The sequence below is a fragment of the Lathyrus oleraceus genome, chromosome 3, assembly GCF_024323335.1.
Source record: "Lathyrus oleraceus cultivar Zhongwan6 chromosome 3, CAAS_Psat_ZW6_1.0, whole genome shotgun sequence".
Lineage (NCBI taxonomy): Eukaryota > Viridiplantae > Streptophyta > Magnoliopsida > Fabales > Fabaceae > Lathyrus > Lathyrus oleraceus.
Genome location: NC_066581.1, coordinates 126,810,965 through 126,829,385, shown reverse-complemented (window position 1 = coordinate 126,829,385; position 18,421 = coordinate 126,810,965).

The window sequence follows — 18,421 nt, the reverse complement described above, 5'->3', positions numbered from 1 at the left end:
TCCTTGCTTTAATTCTTGTTTGATCTTGCTCCAATGACTTGTAGAAGTGGATTAGGAATGGAAAGAAGCTTTGGATCCTGGAGTTTTTGAATCTCCAAACAGTGAGATTCAAACTCAATTTTCAAGTGAAAATTATCAGGTTTTATTTGACTTTTGAGGGTTTGAAGAGAGGGGGCAAAGTTGGCGCGCAAGGTTCCTTTCAAATGAGCTCAGAGGGTCCATATATATAGCAATTGGAAGTGTTATTTGCACACTTGAATTTTCTTCCAAATTTGGCAATGTTATGCACAAGCTTGCATGGGCGTGTACATGCTCATGAAGTAATCCAATTAGGTCCAAATGCAACTGGAATGATGTTGGAATGAAGCTTGAATGGCAAGGCAATGTTATGTGATCATTTGAACTTTGACTTCCACCAATGATGCAGGCATGTTAAAACCATGCACATACCTAGCAAACTTGGTCCAAAATGGATGAATTAAGACTCCTTGGAAATCTTAGATCAAGAGGAACAACTATTATGTTGAATACTTTTCCATTTGGAACTTGGATCAAGGTAAATTTTGAGGTGGAAGTTTGGAAATTTCAACATGTTGAAAAAATTTCTATGTGTCAGGTCATATACTTCAACGTTCCACCTTGCTAAACTTTTTACGTGAGCTCCAAATGAGAAAGGTATCTTCATCAACGTTGTAGCCATTTTAAAGACCTTTAAAATGGTATTCCATTTGACATCATTTGGATTTAGAATGAGAGAGGTATTCATTTTTGAAGTTGAGGAAAATCACTTGTTCAATGGTATTCGTCCAAAATGACCTATAATGTATCCTTATATCACATGCTCATAAAAGTTGATTTAGACTTCACTCTAAACATCAAAGTTGAATTAGACATGTTGAATTGGATTGTGAATCTTGTAAATCTTTCTTCTCATAAAAATTGAGCAAGTTATGGTCTTGGGAAGTTGACTTTCAAATTAGGGTTTAGAAAAAATGACCTATAATGTTTCAACATAGAAAATGAGTTTCCAAGCAGAATTAACTATAGACTTCAACATGAAAGTTGTTTGGAATGTCATTTAGAGGAACGTTTATCTTAGGATCATTTTCATATGGTGAAAATTGTAGGAGATAGGGTCTAGGGAGACCCGGTTTTGATCATATAAATTCATCTGGTCAACCACCATCAACCAACTTGCTAACTTGCAATTCTATTGACTTTTTAGGCTCATGGTAGATCATATATGCATAAGATGATGAATTTTGAAGTCTCCCTTGAGGAATTTGATCAATTGACGAGGAAGCTTATTGAATAAGTTACTCTAGATACCCAGACAAACTAGGGTTTCCAAGGCAAACCAACTCCAACCTCTTGAAGAAAACTTGATCAAAATAACATGTAAAGATCAATGGGACTCATATATGATGCTTTGAAACATTGTGGATCAATCCTTAGTTGTGATCTTAGCCATGAGGGTCTTAAACCCTAGATGTGAACTTGATAGACCAATGGGGACTATGCCCTACTTACAAAGACATATTTTTTATATTTTGGTTAGTAAAATGATAAATATATAAGTATGATACAATCATACGGTGCTTGGTAATCTCTCCTAAAACAAACCCAATGAAAGAGGAGTAAGGAGGATGCCAAGGTATGATCCCAATGCTGATGCATATGATGAAATTGCATGAGGGATCTTAGGGTCAGAATTTGGGTCTTACAGCTGCCCCTATTTAAGGACATTCTAACTGAGGTGGTGAAGGTTAACATATTCGTATCGACTCAGTAGATTGGGCTTAAATAACAACATATAGAAACAAATTTTGGTCCCTAAGAGACCTCATGATGCATATGATATGAATGTAAAACCAATTTCTTTGTGGGGAAATGTTTCCATAAAGGAAAAGAAATCAGAGAGACCGAAGGTCCACAGGAGCATAATGCATTCCGTAAGGAAAACTCACTTGGGAGACAGAGACTCTGAGGGGATAAAAGAGGTTATGCGTAGGCCAGGCTACGACTTAAAAACTGCTGGGAGACTAGAGGAATAGACAAGGCTTGGAACGGAGTTCAAACCTCATCCTCAACTTCAACATAAGAGAAAGATGACAAGTGGCTAACCAACAACGCCTTCTCCCCACCAACAATCACAAGCTTTCCATTCTTCACAAATTTAAGTTTCTGATGCAAAGTGGAGGTAACAACTCCTGCCTCATGGATCCATGGCCTTCCCAACAAGAAACTATAGGCCGGGTGGATATCCATTACTTGGAAAGTAATCTGAAAATCACTCGGACCTATCTTAACTGGAAGGTCCACTTCACCAATAACTGTTTTGCGCGATCCGTCAAAAGCTTTGATGATTACACCGCTATACCTCATAGGCGCTCCTTGATATGATAACTTTGACATAGTTGACTTCGGCAGTACGTTCAGTGACAACCCTGTGTCAACAAGCACATTTGACAAAGAATCCTCTTTGCAATTCATAGAAATGTGCAAAGCCAGATTATGATTTCTACCCTCCTCATGGAGTTCTTCATCACAGAAGCTAAGATTATTGCAAGAAGTGATTTTAGCCATGATATGATCAAATTGATCCACTGTAATATCATGTTCTACAAAAGCTTGCTCTAGAAATCTCTGTAGTGCTTCTCTGTGTGCTTCAGAATTCATGAGTGTCGCATCCTGCGAAAAATCAACCGGCGAGGCTCGAAAATAAAACACACACAGAGCCGCCACTGCGCGTTATTTATCCCAAAATAGGGAAAGGAAACGCTCAGAGAAACCTGGAAAGAACATGGTCTCGCGACCAGAGAGAAAGGGTAAGGGAGTCGGTTACGCAAGGGGAAGGTATTAGCACCCCTCACGTCCGTCGTACTCGACGGGATCCACGTCCTAGAATAAAGAAAAGGTTGCTAAACATCACACACACACACGGGGAACGCAGGTTGGGTTAGGAGGAACGAGCTCGATAAGGTATCGCACCTTAGGCCTACATATCTTGTCTAGAACAAGAATCAGAGCCACTGTAGTTCGGCTTACGCACGCCAAATAATCCAAAACATACAAACAAGCAAGGGTGGCAAACATGGAGCCCGACAACCACTTGATGGAATTACGTCGGCATCCGAGCCAAACACGCAGTCAGATAACAAGTAAACACACGCAAAAAAGAAAAAGGTTGCCCGGAGTGGTCTCGCACGACCACCTGCCTACATACCTTGTCTGGAACAAGGATCAGGGCGATGTAGTTCCCCTGAAAGGGACTGAATTGCTAACCAGAAACCAGGGGAAGACACGACACTAGGGAGACTACGACTCGAGCCTAGTGTTGTCATGCATCGTTTACCCTAAGTTCGGTTTTCTATCCTACTCGCATAAGCAAACTATTCCTATCCAGGAAAGAAGTAAGCACACAAGCATACAGCATAATTCAAGCATACATCAAATGAGAACAAGCATCTCAAACAGATATCCACACAGCACGCACTATAACCAAACAAGTGGCTCACATAATAGGTTTGACTGCCGAAGCGAGTCGTCTGTACGGGCTGGGTTTGCTCTTAACCTTGCCATTACGAGGCTAAGGTGAAGCAGATGAGAGGTGAAGTGAGGATCAGACCTCACAGCTCTTATCCCTAACCAGGGAGAGCTTCTGACAAATGAGCATGGGTCCAGAATGGGGGAACCCTTCTATACTCAGAGACTCTGACACAATGTGCACTGCACAGGATCTTGGGCTTGGATCTCAATGCTACAACCATGTAACGGGAGCAAGGAGAAGACTCAACTGAATAGTGGGGGGTAGACTGCATACCCCTACCTTCCACCAATTGCCTTATTTAAAGGACTTTCACCTGCTTGGCACAAAAAATAAACAACCACAATCATTGCCTCTTAAGGAGGACTTCAGACATTTATTTGCCCGGCCCGGTAACAGCCGGGTCTCCAGACTACATGAAGTCAAGAGGACCTACCTCAATGCAAGTTGCTTAAGCAACGCAAAGCAAAAGTTCACGAGGAACTGAGCAACTAAAGGTACCTGGAAACAATCAAACACAGTTAGTACTCAGGCAGACAAACCATAAACAGCAAGTTCAATCAATCAGTCTATACAACTCAATACACAACACAAGGCAAGCTCAAAGCTTAAGCCTAAGCTTCACCACCTACAAAACAATGTTATGTTAGTGTACAAACATCAAACAACATCAATTGCATTTAACTTGATTCATTCTCCATGTGCATTATGCTTTTGATCCTGAAAAATCAAGCAAATATTAGCAACTAGACCACTAGGCTAAGCCTAGGGTCCAAAGGCAAGAAAAATTCCTAAACAGCAATGTATTCACCAACCAATCTCAAATTAAAGTCAAACAAGAGCAAAGATCATTGGTCTCATGTTTATATCATTCATTATGCTCATTTCATGCACAAAACAATCCAAACTAGTTCAAATGAAGCACCAAGCATACAAACAGAACTATTGCATTCAAATCCACATCAAAACAAATCCAAAAATTCTCAAATTAATTACACCTAAACAGGGCCTAATCCAGGTATGGCACACCAAATTTGAGCTTAATTGGGCAAATGGAACCATGTCAATGAAAATCAACAAAAACAGACACAATTATAGGCTCCAAATCACAACATCAACACATGAACTCACTTCAAAAATTCATAACTCAATGAAAACAGTAAAGAAATGAGTGAGACCAAAACAGGGATGTCACATCATGTGTCTATTACATGCATATCAAATTTCATGATCATACAATACAATATGAGCATTTCTCTTTCAATCTACCAACCTATGTCAAACAAGCTTGCACAATGGACCAAGAGAAATGAAAAATCACAATCAAATTGAAAATGCAATGAAAAATTCCACAAAAATTCATACAGCATCTTAACATACCAATCAACCATCATGCGAAATTTCACTTCATTCTAACAAGTCTAGGCCCCTCAAAAAAATCCAGCAAATTGACATAAAGAGGTGTGACACAAATTGTCACACCTAAGTTCTAAAATTCATAACTCCATGGCCAGGTATCAAAAACTCATGAAATTTACATGGAAATAATCAGCATCCAGTCAACAATCATCACAAAAATTTTCAGACATTTATTTTACAATATAAGAATTTCATGATCAAATTGGTGCAAGGTGTCAAAATGTAACACATGTGAAAGAAGCCTAAGTCAAATGATAATTTTACCAAGCACAACTTTGACCAATAGGTCAAAAATCATCTACACTCAATAACAAAGTCAACAAAACAATTTTCACATTTTTTTTATTTTTCTACAATTTTCTATGAATTTTTTTATGTGTTTGTAATTTTTTAAGAATTAATTAAATTAATTGGAATTTGATAATGGCAATTTCGTAATTAGTTATTGGCGCCAGCGGGAAACACAGAATTTGAACTTTCAAATGATTTTCTGGATCAAACAAGCATTTCACATCGTCTTCAACACAAACTTTTCCAGAAATCCTCAAGAACGAAGAACAACAAACTTTCATGGAAATGGACAAGGCTATAGTCATTCGAACTGTCTCAACCTCTACAATCCAAATATCAACTTATCTAAACCTAATTGTTCCTAAATCGAGCGGATCGAAGAGATTAGGGTTTGTGTTCATAACTTCAAACTTAGATTTCTCCTCCTATGGTTCATCATTTCACAATCCAAACATATCATCGTAACCTACACAGCATGCACTACCAAACGCACATGAACTTGAAGCAAATTATGAGATTCGAAAAAAACTCAAACCTGGAAATGGCGGTATTGTTCGTGATGTTTCCAGGCCTATGAGTCCAAAACAGCTGCGCAACAAGCTTCAAGAAGTTGAGTTCCAAGCTCAGGTTCGAACAATGTGGCTTCTAGTGCTCAAAATTCGATTTCACCATTGTTGAGGTTGTTATGAACAGTCACGATCCAAGCCTTTTCCACCTTCAATCTCCACAAACAGTTGCTAAGGATGATGATTGGAGTTCAGATCAAAAAGAATTCCGAAGTTTGGTTGAGAATTGAGGAAGATTGAAGGATTTGAGGGTTTGGTGTTCTTGATGAAAATTGAGAGAATGTGAGAGGTTTTGATCTGGTTTTTTGATGAAATGAAAATTCTGTTGTGTTTAGAAGATGATTAAGCTTTTATATGCTGCTCTTAATCCATGATTAATCACCTTGTTAACCAAATTGGCATTGTAAGTGAAAATGGTTATTTGCAAGAAAGGGCAAAAATGGAATTTCACTATGCCAGCTCAGTGACACCTGTTGACAGCTCATGCAAACTCTAAATATCATGTGTAATCCATTGCCACTTGCCTCACTCTCATTGGATGCTTATTTCTTAATTTCACTATGTGGTAGCAAAATATCCAATTTTAACCATTTCATTTTTCAAGCCAAATTCCGAACCACAAGGCCTAAGCATATAATGATAATTCCAACAAGTTTAAAATGCCAATTATGAGGTGTAGCAAAAATCCCCACTCAAAAATTCCAATTATTTTGAAAGTTGGACAATTTTGACCCTGGTCCAATTCAGCTGTCCAGTTGAAAAGTGACTTTTTGCCTTGGCCATTTTTGGGAAAATCCAATTATGCACCATGAAAGTACATGTCAAATGGAGTTTGTGCATATAAAGAACTTGCAATTTGGACAAACCATGTGGAAGTTATGGCCTCCTGATTATGGGTCATTTTTGAATTTCACTGAGCCCTAATTTTCAAACCATACATTGGATTTTCAAGTTCTTGGACTTTTTGGAAAGGTGAGAACAAGATCTACAACTTTCATGTTGAACAATTTTTCATTTGAAGCTTCCTTGGACACGTGGCTTTGAGGTCCAAAACTTTCCATTTTTGGAAACTTCAATTACAAGTCACTTTCTATTTTTGGCAGTTTTTGTCCTGACTTGATTTTCTTCATTCTTAAGCTTTGAGATGTCATTTAACACTTGTTTCAACATGAATGAAGTGTATCCAACTCATTTCCACCTCCAAATCCATCAGATCATGTACAGTTGACCACAGTTGACTTTTCATCTGACAGATGAATTTATCAATGCATAGATCAAATTGAGACCCAATCTCCAACTGAAATGGCTCAAGGGTGAAACCCTAGCCTCAATAAGCAAAAAAATAATCACATAATGAACCCCATAACCATCATAGACCCCATCTCCTGATTATGCCCTGACTGGCCCAATGCAACTGATTAGGGTTGACCAGTGGTCAAAACCCTAATCTCAAGGAATGAGCTTCAATCACTTGATGAAATCAACCATGATGATGATGATGTATCATTGCAATCAAGATGAAGACCAATACCCTTTGAGCATCACACAAAAAAACCCTAATTTGCAGCCCAATCCTCAGATGGCCAATGATCAATCAATAAACCCCTAGGCTTGCCTTTGACTTCCTCATCTTCTGATCAAGACTTGAGAGGATAGCTTTCACAATGTAACCACATGATATGCAATATGCAATGCCTAATGACCTAAAAATGCATGCACAATGTTAAGCTTAGTCCCAAGAGAAGAGGGCAAATTTTGAGGTGTTACAATGAGCAGAGACAACACTGAGATTTTTGAGGGGATTTGGAGCAGCTGCTCCACGATATTAAACTCGCTCCTTTTGATTAACCGGAGTACTTCATCATCGTCGTTAGCCTTCAAATTGCCGGATTCACCATACTTTCCCTTTGAAGAACCAACTGGATCTATAACAGGCATTTCTACCTTCTTTCCAGCATCTGATTCTTCCTTATCCTTTGGGAACACCGACCCAAACACATGACCAATGCGGGTCACCTTGGTAACATCAGCAATGCTCACCACAGAGCTAGTCGTAGGTAATGGGACCTCTTGACCACCTTCTATCATTGTAGCATTATACTGATTGGCACAACTTTATAAGATGAATACGGGACGGGGCCTGCTAACCGTATAACCAACGACGATACTGATTTATTTCTGACATTGTTACTGTTGCTGCTATCGTACTGAATTACCAATCTCTCTAGCTGCTTGAAATTGGGAACTATGACATTTACATCGTCATCTATAAGACGGGATTGAACAATTTGAATCATGCCTTCATCCATCATTCGTTGGATATCCCTTTTCACAACTTCACAACCCCTCGGGTTAATACTACAGATAACACAACCTTCATGGTCATATTCACAATCACTCACCTAGCAAATGTCCTTATACATCTGCACCAAGGACCTCCGGATAACATGAACATCGAAAACCTTAAACTCTCCAGGGCAACCATCCAGCATATTCACAGAAGAGTTCCCATGAACGGGTAGTGGACTTGCTGTTACATTTGGCGAGTGGTCCTCAAAGGACACCATTCCACTCTTCATCAGCTTTTGAACCTCATACTTGAGCAGGTAGCAGTTCTCTATATCATGTCCGGGTGCTCCTTGATGAAAAGCACAATGGAGCTTAGGCTTATACCACCATGGAAATGGTTTTGGAATTTGCAGCAATTAGGTTCTTGAGAACCAAAGAGGGATACAATTATGCATAAGACATAGGAATCGGGTCGAAAGAGACCTTCTTCCTCTCAAAGTTTTGTTGATGTTGATTGTTGTTATTGTTGTTGTTGTAGGTCTTTGTTCGTTGTTGCGGTTGTTGTTGGTGATGTTGTGATTGTTGTTGAACTGGTGTTGATTGTTGATTAGAAAATACAGCGATAACTGAAGATACTTGATGATGATGTTGACGGGATGGTGGATTCCTTCTGATCTGAGGCCTCCTCTGCCTCCCACTTGAAATTGCATTCGCTTCATTATCCTCTTTCTTCCCAAAATTGCTACCATACCTCTTACTTGACGATGCTTCATCTTTCGACAAACGTCCCTCTCGGATTCCTTCCTCAAGCCTCATTCCCATGTTTACCATTTCGGTAAAGTCACTCGGGGCACTAGCAATCATTCGTTCATGATAAAATGAACTCAGAGTTTTCAGAAAGATCTTTGTCATCTCTTTTTCGTCCAAAGGAGGACTGATCTGGGCAGCCAATTCCCTCAATCTCTACGAATACTCTTTAAATGTCTCCTTATCCTTCTGAGACATAGACCTCAGCTTGTCTCTATCAGACGCCATGTCCATGTTGTACTTATACTACTTGAGAAAAGCCTTTCCCAAGTCGTTGAAAGTACTAACGCTTGCACTGTCTAATCCCATATACCAACGGAGCACAGCACCGGTCAAACCATCTTGGAAGTAGTGAATAAACAATTGATCATTGTCGGTCTGAGTAGACATCTTTCGAGCATACATCACTAGATGACTGAGCCGACAAGTGTTCCTTTGTACTTTTCAAAGTCAAACACTTTGAACTTCACCGGGATCTTGACGTTGGGCACTAAACACAACTCAACAACACTCTTTCCAAACAAGCCCTTACCCCTTAGCATTTTCAATTCCTTGCGCAACTCAAGAAACTGATCTTTCATTTCATCCATTTTCTCTTAAACATCCGGACCCTTAGACGGCTCAGAATGATAAATGGTGTCCTCTACACGAGGTAAAGTGTGCACAACGGGAGGTGGCATAGACATGACCGGGCTAGATGCCGGCATGGAAGCAAAAGTAGGCGCAAAGCCTTCAGGAATAGAGTTTGGCGACATTCCCCAGGGGAATCCAGCAGGCATAGCGGGTGCAAAATGAGCGGTAGCAGCAAGCATGGTAGAGGTAGCCACCTCTTAAATAACAGTCCTCTATGGAGGAGGAGTTGCAGGCGTTGGAGAAGATTGACTATGGGCAGAAAGAACTGACTCCATCATGGAAGTCAGGAAGGCGATCTCGTTCTTTAGCTCTTTATTCTCTTGCTCTAGATACTCCATAATTTTGAGATGATTGGCGAAGGTGTTGTATCAATGAGTCAGCTTGGCTAAAGCATAGAAGAAACACCAATGAGACATCTGGCGAAAGAGAAACCTGCTTATGCAAATGATGCATGAAATGCATTGCTTGTTTATTTATTTTTGTTTTCAAGGAACTTACTATATCATTTGCAAATATATATATATATATATATATATATATATATATATATATATATATATATATATATATATATATATATATATATATATATATATATAATATATATATATATATATATATATATATATATATATATATATATATATATATATATATATATATATATATATATATATATATATATATATATATATCAACAATTCCAATCATTTTTAAATGACCAAATATCGCTTTTTATTTATATAATTGAAAGGATTACACTGAGTACATTTTAAGAAACTAAATGGAACATACAAGAGAAAAGGAGACAAGTCATCCTAAGGATCCCTAACAACAATGCTAGAAGACCTAGGTGAATGCGCGTACTTCCTTCAAATGCGTTGAATCTCGGTCTCAAAAGAAGCCTTCATTTGAGTCTTCTCGAGGACAAGCTGATCAACAATCTTCTTCCAAGTAACAGAAGGCTGAGGCATGCTAGAAGATGAAACCTCTGGCTCTCTCTGTCTCTATGTCACTTGGTCTTCAAGTAGCTCAATGAGTGAATCCTTGTCCTTATACTCCAACTGCAACTCTTCATGCTTCTTGCTCCAAGCGTGAAAACGCTCTTCCCACATATCCTTCTCTTGCTTCATCCTGGATCCCAAATAGCCTCGGCTTTCGGATGATCAGGATGAAGAGTGATTGAATACCAAGAAACAGACGAACAATTTGCACTCGGATGGGATAATAATTAACAACGCCTGTCAGCATCGGCGAAGAAACAAACTCGAAACATCGACCTGGGTACCAAAATAAATGGTAGCGCAGGGATAACCATGGCTTGAACACCACACATCCACTCGGGATTATTATTCTCTCTTCTTTTTTTATACTTTTCTTGAACCCCGAAATTTTTTCTATTTTTTCATTTTCTTGAACCCCGAAATTTTCTCTTGCGCGAATGATCCTCGGATCTCTGCATTTGAACCCCGGAAAATGCCTCAGCACTCCTTTTTGCCAAAATAATGAACCCCGATCTCCAATTTGAACCCCAGTCGCCTGACGATAACTCGCAATCGCCAATATGAACCCCGTTCTTCCAGAAAATGTCGCAACATCTCCCTTTCTCCATTTGAACCCCAGAAAATGCCTCAGCATTTCTTTTCTCCGTTTGAACCCCAGGAAAATGCCTCAGCATATCCTTTTCTCCAATCTCTCGTGATAATTCCGCTGGCAACGTCGGAAATAACACCAAACCACTCTGAGGGCGACATGTCAGAGGGTAAACCTTCATAAAAGAAGGTAACATGTGTATCTCTTCCTCAGAAGACACCTATAACGACCTCCATCGGCCTCAGCCAGAGTCTAAGGTGACACATGAACAGAAGATAATCCTGAGGACCTCATCCCGGATAAAATCTTCAACTCCATCTCCATTTGAACCCCAGAACATACCTCAGTATCTCCTTTTCTCCATTTGAACCCCAGAATCGCGCTGATCGCGTAACGTCCTCTGGTTTTATTTCCATCTCCGTCCGACGGAAACATTTCCTCCAATATCGCACTACTGGGGAACATTGCTGATCTAACGTCATGATGCTAGACTCCTCGGAGTAACATCCACCTCCTGTCTCGCACGACAGAAATCTCTTCCAGTATCGCACTACTGGGGAAATACCTTTGATCAAATCATGAGGCTAAACTCCTCAGAGTAACACCTTCACTAACTGGCCAAAACCACTTCTCAAACGGTAACCACGGCTTGAGACTAACTTATGCCTGCAATATGATGCATGATTGATTTTTTCTGCGTAATGCTCCATAATTATGGAAATGCTACGCTATTATTTATTTTTTCTATGCCATGTTATTTTTATATGATGAATGCATAAAAAGGTATCCCCCTCAAGGGACTCTTCCGGGAAACATGAGATTCTCTGCTGAGGAACTCGTCACCGCTCCAATTCCACCCTGCTGGGGAATAACACTGCTGCTGGGAAATAGGCAACCCTTGCTGGGGAAGAACCTCCTTTGCACCCAATCCGCTCGAGAAACTGCTGGGGATAAACACCACCAACACTCTGTGGGGATACAACAGTCTTTGACTTGCTGAGGACATTAACCCTGACTCTGCATTGGGAAAACCCTCACAGATACCTGTTGACTTCACTGGGGAAACACTCACAGAGACTCTGCTAGGGGAATAGCAATCTCCAGACTCATCTGGGGAAACATCACTCTATCACCTGCTGGGGATAACCATCCTGACCCGGCTAGGGAAACGCATACTACTCCGCTGGGGATACCCATGCAATCCATGGGTAGAATCAGCTCAGCTGGGGATGCAAACCCGTCCACTACGGGAACTTGTTCAATCCACCAGTAGGATGAACACCGCTGGAGATATATTTCATTGAAACCCGCTCCACTCGGGGAGTAACAACCTTCAGATCTGGCTGCTGCGGAAACATCGTTGTAAACCTGCCGGAGATCACCATCCTGACTCGGCTGGGGAATTCACAGACATTGGATCTGCTGGAAGGTTTGGCCCTACGACTCTGCTTGGGGACCTAGCTGGGAAATGAGAAAAGTAGGTACAGAACACCCATCGACTCGTCGAACCACGATATCCACCTCCCAATCTCGTATCGACTTTCCACTTTTGAGAACTCCCAGACTCGTCTGGACCTTTTCTGCTCCATCATCTTGTATTCCAAATCGCTCCGCGCTCGACGAGAACTTACTCCTGGGATTCATACAAATTTCAATCTTCCGACTTTGAAGAGTCTTCTTGATTAATTTCAAGGGTCGTGCACTCGTCCCTGATCGAACTCTGCGGGGAATTACATACTTTCAAGTCTTTCGACTTTGAAGAGTCTTCTTGATTAACATCAAGGATCGTCGTACGCCTTAACGTCACTTCGTAGTTTTTCATTCATTCGTCCCTGAGCGAACTCTCTGGGGATCTATTACAAAGCTCCCACATCACAACCTGCAAGTGAGTGAAGAATATCTAACAGTTCCTGCAAAACAGATCGTCAGATAAAACCGTGCCCCAGGCGTGTCAAGATTTCAACACTTGGGTCACTCAACCTTCCAAATAAGATTTCAAGCATTCAATCTTATAAACATGCATTGGAAGGAACCTGTATGCATAAAATGCAAAATTCTTTATCAAAAATATCTGGATGTTTTTGCAATCAAAGCGGTAATGAAAAACAAAAACAAAATTATTTGACTGAATGTGCATTTTATTGATTGGAAAAGTGTGGCTCAAATGAGCAATACAAAAGGAAGCAATTCCTGAAAAGAGGTAATTGCGCTCAAAAGGAAAAATCTATCCTAATGGCAATGTGAAACCCGTGATCTCATCGAGTTCCAACTCAGTTACACCCCATATGTCCTCAGACTCTCCATGCTTTCTGCCTTCTGAACAAGACAATTCTGACTGATCCCTACCGGGTATTATCCATGATGCTTTAACCAAAGCAAAAACGATCATGCCAGACGCAGTTGTTCGTTTCAATCCCTCTTTTGCCTGGACCGCCCTCTCGGGTTTTCAGTCCACCGGGATACCCATTTTTGCCCAAGTCGCCTTCTCAGGTTTTCGACTTGCCGGGTGTACATTTTTCATTCTTTATCCCTAATTTTTGCCCGAACCTTTCTTTCTGTTTTTGGTTCGCCAGGATGCCCATTTTTTCCTGGACTATTTTATTCTTTTCGTCCAGCGGGTCAATTATACGAAGTATTTTTTAACTGCGTCCGCATTCACAGGGGATGGAAAATCTTCGCCATCCATGGTCGTTAACAACAAGGCTCCACCAGAGAAAACCTTCTTGACCACGAATGGACCTTCATAATTCGGTGTCCATTTGCCCCTTCGATCGTTTTGAGGAGGAAGGATCCTTTTCAGCACCAAATCACCGACGTGATACACCCGAGGTCGCACCTTCTTGTCAAAAGCACGCTTCATCCGTTGCTGATACAACTGCCCATGACAGATGGCTGCTAGCCTCTTTTCCTCAATTAGGCTCAACTCTTCATACCGGGTCTTTACCCATTCAGCCTCTTGCAACTTTACGTCCATCAGGACTCTCAAAGAGGGAATCTGAACCTCAACAGGTAATACCGCCTCCATCCCATATACCAATGAGAAAGGAGTCGCCCCAGTAGATGTACGCACCGACGTTCGATACCCATGCAATGCAAACGGCAACATCTCATGCCAATCTTTATATGTTACCACCATTTTCTGCACAATCTTCTTTATATTCTTGTTGGCTGCCTCAACCGCCCCGTTCATCTTTGGACGATAGGGAGAAGAATTGTGATGCTCAATCTTGAATTCCCGGCACAACTCTGCCATCATCTTATTATTCAAATTAGAACCATTATCAGTAATGATTCTCTCGGGAACCCCATATCGGCAAATGATGTCTCTCTTGAGAAACCTAGCCACGACCTGCTTCGTCACATTCGTATAAGAGGCTGCTTCTACCCACTTGGTGAAGTAATCAATAGCCACTAATATGAATCTGTGTCCATTCGAAGCTGTAGGCTCTATTTTTCCAATCATATCAATGCCCCACATAGCAAACGGCCATGGAGACGACATCAAGCTCAACGGATTTGGAGGCACGTGCACTTTGTCGGCATAAATCTGGCATTTATGACACTTCCGCACGAAATTGAAACATTGGGCCTCCATTGTCATCCAGTAATAACCTGCTCTCAGCAGCTTCTTCACCATTGCATTCCCACTGGCATGGGTACCGAACGATCCCTCATGGACCTCTTTCATCAATTGGCTTGCTTCTGCATCATCAACACATTTGAGCAAGACCCAATCAAAATTCCTCTTATACAAAACCCCGTCCTTATTCAGATAAAACACCATGGCTAACCTCCGCAGAGTCTTTCGATCTTTCTTCGATGCTCCCTCAGGATACTCTTGAGTCTCTAGATAGCGTTTGATATCATAATACCACGGCTTCTCATCATCAGGCGCCGTATCAACAGCAAACACATAAGCTGGTCTGTCCAGACGTCCCACTTCAACACTGGGGAACTGATTCCACCTCTGCACCTTAATCAAGGCAGCCAGAGTAGCCAAAGCATCTGCCAAAGGATTCTCCTCTTTGGGCACATGATGCATCTTCACCTTGGTGAAAAACGTCAACAATCTTCTCGTATAATCTCGATACGGAACCAAATGAGATTGATGCGTATACCATTTTCCGTTAACCTGATTTATCACCAGAGCTGAATCTCCATATATCACAAGGTTCTTGATTCTCAAATCAATCGCCTCCTCGATACCCAATATGCAAGCTTCATATTCAGCTACGTTGTTGGTGCACTCAAATGTTAGCCGGGCAGCAAAAGGAATATGAGATCCTTTCGGCGTAACCAAAACATCACCAACACCGCTTCCATTCACGTTAACGGCCCCATCAAACATCAGAATCCATTCGGATTCAGGGTCAGGCCCCTCCTCCGGGATCGGTTCCTCGCAATCTTTCGATTTGAGAAACATGATGTCCTCATCAGGGAATTCAAACTTCATCGGTTGATAATCATCAATGGGTTGCTGGGCGAGGTAATCAGACAATACACTCCCCTTAATCGCTTTCTGAGAGGTATACTGTATATCATATTCAGTCAAAATCATTTGCCACCTCGCAACCCGTTCGGTCAATGCTGGCTTCTCGAAAATGTACTTGATTGGATCCATCTTAGAAATCAATAAAGTGGTATGAACCAACATATACTGCCTTAGTCGGCGAGCAGCCCAGACCAAAGCACAGCAAGTTTTCTCGAGCAGTGAATATCTTGTTTCACAGTCGGTAAACTTTTTGCTAAGGTAGTATATGGCATGCTCTTTTCGACCAGACTCATCATGCTGCCCCAATACGCACCCCATAGACCCCTCGAGGACTGTCAGGTACAGAATTAATGGTCTTCCCTCCACAGGAGGCATCAAAATCGGAGGCTCCTGCAAATACTCTTTTATTCTTTCAAATGCCGCTTGGCAATCATCATTCCACCTGACCGTTTGATCTTTTCTTAACAACTTGAATATCGGTTCACACGTGGCTGTCAGATGAGATATGAACCGTGAAATGTAGTTCAATCTACCCAAGAAACCACGAACCTCTTTCTCTGTTCTCGGTTCAGGCATTTCTTTTATCGCTTTTACTTTTGCAGGATCAACCTCGATTCCTTTCTCACTCACAATGAACCCCAGCAATTTACCGGACCGCACCCCGAACGTGCACTTGTTCGGATTCAAACCTCAGTCTGAACTGTCTCAACCGGTCAAACAACTTAGCCAAGTCAACCAAATGCCCCTCTTCTGTTTGGGACTTTGCTATCATGTCATCAACATAACATTCAATTTCATGATGAATCATATCATGAAACAAAGTCACCATGGCCCTCTGATAAGTAGCACCGGCGTTCTTGATACCGAATGGCATCACCTTATAACAAAAAGTACCCCACGGTGTGATGAACGTTGTTTTCTCCATATCATCTGGCGACATTTTGATTTGATTATAGCCAGAAAAGCCATCCATGAAGGAAAACACCGAGAATTGAGCTGTATTATCTACCAGCACGTCAATGTGAGGCAGTGGAAAATCATCCTTCGGACTAGCCCTATTCAGATCTCGGTAGTCCACACACATTCTCACCTTCCCATCTTTCTTCGGGACTGGCACAATATTCGCGACCCATGGCGGATAGTTAGTGACAGCAAGGAAACCAGCATCCCACTGCTTCTACACTTCTTCTTTAATCTTCATTGCCATATCAGGTCGAGTTCTACGCAACTTCTGCTTCACTGGAGGACAATCTGTTCTCAACGGTAGCTTGTGCACAACAATATCGGTATCCAACCCTGGCATATCTTGATAAGACCAGGCAAAGATGTCGACATACTCTTTCAGCAATGCTACCATTCGGCTCTTAACACTCTCCTCCAAGGCAGCCCCGATTTTCACCTCTTTTTTAACCTCATCGGTACTCAGATTTACCACCTCAATCTGTTCTTCATGCGGCTGAATCACCTTCTCCTCTTGTTTTAACAACCTGGCTAATTCCCCTGGCAGTTCACAATCTTCCTCGTCTTCTTCTTCAGCAAGATAGATCGGATTGTCGAAGTCATACAAGGGTGTAACAGGATTGTTATCAATGAGATCCGGAGAGGAATCGCATCTGCATGAATGTTGATTCATGCATTGCTTTAGAACCGGTGTGAGAAAAAAGAAAAAATGAAAACATTGCCATTTTTATTTGTTTTTATTTTTAAACTGCAAAAATAAATGAAAAACAGAGAACACCGCTTTTAACTGAAAAACATCCTTTATTCATGATGCAAAATCTTGCAAATTTAAACATGAGGTGGCCCTTACAATGGACCATTACGTGTCGGGCAACACGTATGGTTTGCATGCAAATAAGAAGGAAAACAAGAAAAATATTACTCTTCGAGGAGAGTGACCCGGATGATCTCTTCGGCCTTCCAGTTGTGGATTTCCATCCCTGGTACGCACGGCTTTATCCATTGGTCCATGTCGCAGTCACTATCAGAGTCTTCACCCAGCATGCAGATCTGATCCGGATCCAGCATTCCGGCACTCGTGAAGGTTACTGACGTACGACGTCCTCTTCCTCGTCCTGAGCCTCGGCCCGGTTGATATCCAACTCCAAAACGGTCCTTCTTCTCGGGGACCTCCATCATTTTGCCCCAACCAGGAGCCTCTCCGCTCTTGACCACCTCAGCAGCCTGCTTGTAGGAAGCGATGGATGGTTTCTCTTCCTCCTGCTTAGCAAACAGAGCGTTCTCCACCTTGACGGTTTCGAATGCCTGACTGGGTGTCTCCCAGATCTCCCCATCCATCTCAACGTACTTGAACGAAGACAGGTGGCTGACAAAAATGTCCTCCTCTCCGCAGACTGTGACAACCTGACCTCCCCAGACATACTTCAGCTTCTGGTGCAAAGTCGAAGTAACTGCCCCAGCAGCATGAATCCACGGGCGACCCAACAGGCAACTGTATGCCGGTTGAATGTCCATGACATAAAAAGTTGACTTGAACACCTCTGGTCCAATCTTTACCGGCAATTCAACTTCCCCAAATACGGCTCGTTTTGACCCATCAAACGCCCGCACAATCAAATCAGTCGGGGTCAAAATCAGCCCATCACAGTTCAGCTTCGCCAAGGCCTTCTTTGGTAACACATTTAATGAGGAGCCGGTATCAACCAGCACATGCGAAAGCACGGCTCCTTTGCATTCCATCGCAATGTGTAAAGCCCGGTTATGGTTCCTTCCATCCACGGTCAAATCCATATCAGTAAAGCCCAACCCATGGCTAGCATGCAC